The sequence below is a fragment of the Somniosus microcephalus genome, chromosome 12 (genome assembly GCF_052327205.1).
Source record: "Somniosus microcephalus isolate GS21.2 chromosome 12, FLI_Smic_1.0, whole genome shotgun sequence".
Taxonomy (NCBI): Eukaryota; Metazoa; Chordata; class Chondrichthyes; order Squaliformes; family Somniosidae; genus Somniosus; species Somniosus microcephalus.
The window spans coordinates 209,175,600-209,181,186 of record NC_140998.1 but is presented as its reverse complement, the minus strand read 5'-3'; positions in this window follow the sequence as shown (position 1 = coordinate 209,181,186).

Genomic DNA, 5,587 nt, shown 5'->3' with positions numbered 1-5,587 from the left:
AGGGGCGTGGTGGAGCGGGTGAAGTTCCGCGACTCAATGTTGCACAAGTTGTTCTTGCAGCAGTAGAAGGCGTTGGTCGGATAGACGCCGTAGATATTGAAAGAATCTGGTTCTCGGCAAACGAAATCAGAAGCACAGCCTTTGAAGACGTACGTCGATATGTCCACTGTTCATGAAAAAAGACAAACCCGTTGTTATGAACCTTATGATCCATGAAGAAAGACTCATGAAATAACACTGGACGGCCAGCTGGTGGCGCTGTCCAAGGAGTATAAATACTCGGGCGTGGGCCCAGCATGCCCAGGACATTTTGTAAACAGGAACTAGTGAAAGATAACTAGACCTCCATGTTTTGAAACAAGTTGATTAAAGCCTTGCTTTATACTCGAACCAAGTGCGTAGTGAGTTTTATTACGCCACCCTTCATTTTAACACCTTCGTATCGATTGCATTCCATTGAGTCAACCGGCATTGCCACCATCATTTTCTACCTGTGCAGTTTAACCTTTCTCATCATCTCAACGATACAGTTGGCCACATAGAAACAGGAGGAGGCCATCCAGCCCCTCGAGCCTGTTCCGCCATTCAGTCAGATCATGGCCGATCTGTATCTTAACCCCGTCAACCCGCATCGGTTCCAGATCCTTTAGCACCCTTTCCTAACAAAAATCTACCAATCTCAGTTTTGGAATTTTCAATTGATCCCCCTCCAGCCTCAACAGCTTTTTTGGGGGAGAGAGTTCCAGATTTCCACCCCCCTTTGTGTGAAGAAGTGCTTCCTGACATCACCCCTGAACGGCCTGGCTCTAATGTTAAGGTTCTGCCCCCTTGTTCTGGACTCCCCCCACCAGAGGAAATAGTTTCTCTCTCTCTACCCTATCGAATCCTTTAATCATCTCAAACACCTCGATTAGATCACCCCTTAATCTTCTAACCTTGAGGGAGGACAAGCCTAGTCTGGGCCAACCTGTCCTCATGATTTAACCCTTCTAGCCCGGGTATCATTCTGATTAATCTACACTGCACAGCTATGGAAATAGTGGATGCATTGATTGGTATCTTCCAAAATTCTATTGATTATGGAACAGTTCCTGCAGATTGGAGGGTGGCAAATGTAACCCCATTATTGAAAAAAGGAGGGAGAGAGAAAACAGGGAACTACAGACCGGTTAGCCTAACATCAGTAGTAGGGAAAATGCTAGAGTCTATTATAAAGGATGTGATAACAGGACACTTAGAAAATATCAACGGGATTAGACAAAGTCAACATGGATTTATGAAAGGGAAATCGTGTTTGACAAACCTACTGGATTTGCAGGTGACACAAAGCTGGGCGGGAGGGTAAGCTGCGAGGAGGATGTCGGGAAACTCCAGTACGATTTGGACAGGTTGGGTGATTGGGCAGAAACATGGCAAATGCACTATAATGTGGATAAATGTGAGGTTATCCACTTTGGTGGCAAAAACAGGAAGGCAGATAATTATTTGAATGGCAATAGATTGGGAGAAAGGGAAGTGCAAAGAGACCTGGGTGTTATTGTGCACCAGTCGCTGAAGGTAAGCATGCAGGTGCAGCAGGCGGTTAAGAAGGCAAATGGTATGTTGGCCTTCGTAGCAAGAGGGTTCAAGTACAGGAACAAGGATGTCTTGCTACAGTTGTACAGGGCCTTGGTGAGACTGCACCTTGAGTATTGTGTGCAGTTTTGGTCACCTTACCTGAGGAAGGACGTTCTTGCCATGGAGGGAGTGCAGCGAAGATTCACCAGGCTGATACCTGGGATGGCAGGAATGACGTATGAGGAGAGATTGTGTCGATTGGGCTTATACTCACTGGAGTTTAGAAGATTGAGAGGGGATCTCATCGAAACCTATAAAATTCTGTCAGGTCTGGACAGACTAGATGCAGGGAGGATGTTTCTGATGGCCGGGGAGTCCAGAACCAGGGGTCATAGTCTAAGGATAAGGGGTAAGACATTTAGGACTGAAATGAGGCGGAATTTCTTCACCCAGAGAGTGGTGAACCTGTGGAATTCTCTGCCACAGAGGGCGGTGGAGGCCAGTTCATGAAATATATTCAAGAAAGAGTTGGATATATTTCTTGAGGCTAAAGGGATCAAGGGATATGGGGAAAAGGCAGGGACAGGGTACTGAATTTTGATGACCAGCCATGATCACATTGAATGGCGAAGCAGGCTCGAAGGGCCGAATGGCCTACTCCTGCTCCTATCTTCTATGCTTCTATTTTTCTATGTGGAGTTTTTTGAGGATGTAACTGGTAGAATAGATAAGGGAGAACCAGTGGATGTGGTGTATTTGGATTATCAGAAGGCCCACATAAGAGGTTAGTGTGCAAAATTAAAGCACATGGGATTGGGGGTAATATACTGGCATGGATTGAAAATTGGTTAACAGACAGGAAACAGCGAGTAGGAATAAATGGGTCATTTTCGAAGTGGCAGGCAGTGGCTAGTGGGGTACCGCAGGGATCAGTGCTTGGGCCCCAGCTATTCACAATATATATCAATGATTTGGATGAGGAAACCAAATGTAATATTTCCAAGTTTGCTGACGACACGAAACTAGGTGGGATTGTGAGTTGTGAGGAGGATGCAAAGAGGCGTCAAGGCGATTTAGACAAGTTGAGTGAGTGGGCAAATACATGGCAGATGCAGTATAACGTGGATAAATGTGAAGTTATCCACTTCGGTAGGAAAAACAGAAAGGCAGAGTATTATTTAAATGGTAATAAATTGGGAAATGTTGATGTACAAAGGGATCTGGGTGTCCTTGTACACCAGTCACTGAAAGCAAACATGCAGGTACAGCAAGCAGTTAGGACGGCAAATGGTATGTTCGCCTTCATTGCATACCCCTTGATGCCTTTTGTGTCTAGAAATCTATCGATCTCCTTCTTAAATATATTCAGTGACTTGGCCTCCACAGCCTTCTGTGGTAGAGAACTCCACAGGTTCACCACCCTCTGAGTGAAGAAATTTCTCCTCATCTCAGTCCTAAATGTCCTACCCCGTATCCTGAGACTGTGACGCCTCGTTCTAGATCCCCCCAGCCAGGGGAAACATTCTCCTTGCATCCAGTCTGTCTAGCCCTGTCAGAATTTTATACGTTTCAATCAGATCCCCTCTCATTCTTCTAAACTCTAGTGAATACAGGCCTAGGTGACCCAATCTCTCCTCATACGACAGTCCTGCCATCCCAGGAATCAGTCTGGTGAACCTTCGCTGCACTCCCTCTATGGCAAGTATATCCTTCCTTCGGTAAGGAGACCAAAACTGCACACAGTACTCCAGGTGTGGCCTCACCAAGGCCCTGTACAACTAGTAAGACATCCTTGCTCCTGTACTCAAATCAGCCTAACCGTCTTCCTACCATCTACAAACTCCGAATGATATTGAGTTACTCTTCACAGAATGATATGCAATTTACAGCACAGAAACAGGCCATTTGATCCAACTGACCCATGCTCCACACCAGCCTCCTCCCACCCCTCTTCACCTCACCCCATCAACACCAGCCTCCTCCCACCCCTCTTCACCTCACCCCATCCACACCAGCCTCCTCCCGCCCCTCTTCATCTCACCCCATCCACACCAGCCTCCTCCCACCCCTCTTCATCTCACCCCATCAACACCAGCCTCCTCCCACCCCTCTTCATCTCATCCCATCCACACCAGCCTCCTCCCGCCCCTCTTCATCTCACCCCATCAACACAAGCCTCCTCCCACCCCTCTTCATCTCACCCCATCAACAGCAGCCTCCTCCCACCCCTCTTCATCTCACCCCATCAACACCAGCCTCCTCCCACCCCTCTTCATCTCACCCCATCAACATCAGCCTCCTCCCACCCCTCTTCATCTTACCCCATCAACACCAGCCTCCTCACACCCCTCCTCATCTCACCCCGTCAACACCAGCCTCCTCCCACCCCTCTTCATCTCACCCCATCAACACCAGCCTCCGCCCACTTCTTATCATCTCACCCCATCCACACCAGCCTCCTCCCACCCCTCTTCATCTCATCCCATCAACACCAGCCTCCTCCCACCCCTCTTCATCTCACCCCATCAACACCAGCCTCCTCCCACCTCTCTTCATCTCACCCCATCAACACCAGCCTCCTCCCACCCCTCTTCATCTCACCCCATCAACACCAGCCTCCTCCCACCCCTCTTCATCTCACCCCATCAACACCAGCCTCCTCCCACCCCTCTTCATCTCACCCCATCAACACCAGCCTCCTCCCACCCCTCTTCATCTCACCCCATCAACACCAGCCTCCTCCCACCCCATCAACATCAGCCTCCTCCCACCCCTCTTCATCTCACCCCATCAACACCAGCCTCCTCCCACCCCTCTTCATCTCACCCCATCAACACCAGCCTCCTCCCACCCCTCTTCATCTCACCCCATCAAAACCAGCCTCCTCCCACCCCTCTTCATCTCACCCCATCAACACCAGCCTCCTCCCACCCCTCTTCATCTCAGCCAGTCAACACCAGCCTCCTCCCACCCCTCTTCATCTCACCCATCAACACCAGCCCCCTCCCACCCCTCTTCATCTCACCTCATCAACACCAGCCTCCTCCCACCGCTCTTCATCTCACCCCATCAACACCAGCCTCCTCCCACCCCTCTTCATCTCACCCATCAACACCAGCCCCCTCCCACCCCTCTTCATCTCACCTCATCAACACCAGCCTCCTCCCACCGCTCTTCATCTCACCCCATCAACACCAGCCTCCTCCCACCCCTCTTCATCTCACCCCATCAACACCAGCCTCCTCCCAACCCTCTTCATCTCACCCCATCAACACCAGCCTCCTCCCACCCCTCTTCATCTCACCCCATCACCATATCCTTCTATTCCTTTCTCCCTCATGTGTCGATCTAGCTTCCCCTTAAATACTATTTGCTTCAACCACTCCCTGTTGGAGCGAGTTCCACATTCTCAACACTCTCTGGGTAAAGATATTTCTCCTGAATTTCCTATTGGATTTATTAGTGCCTAGTTTATATTTGATTTGCACCCCATCCACCACCTTAAACATTCACTCCCTCCACCACCGGCGCACCGTGGCTGCAGTGTGTACCATCTACAAGATGTACTGCAGCAACTCGCCAAGGCTTCTTCGGCAGCACCTCCCAAACCCGCGACCTCTTCCACCTAGAAGGACAAGGGCAGCAGGCACATGGGAACGCCACCACCTCCAAGTTCCACCTCCAAGTCACACACACCATCCTGACTTGGAGATATATCGGCTGTTCCTTCATCGTCGCTGGGTCAAAATCCTGGAACTCCCTCCCTAACAGCACTGTGGGAGCACCTTCACCACACGGGACTGCAGCGGTTCAAGAAGGCGGCTCACCACCACCTTCTCAAGGGGCAACTAGGGATGGGCAATAAATGCTGGCTTTGCCAGCGACGCCCACATCCCGTGAATGAATTAAAAAGAAAAATTGATGGTTCCTAATTCTTGTCTCGACCGCAGGTGGGAACATTAACTCGTGTATTTTAATCGGGTTAACGGCAGTAATCTAACTCCCGAGATACGCCAAAGAAAGTCTCCGG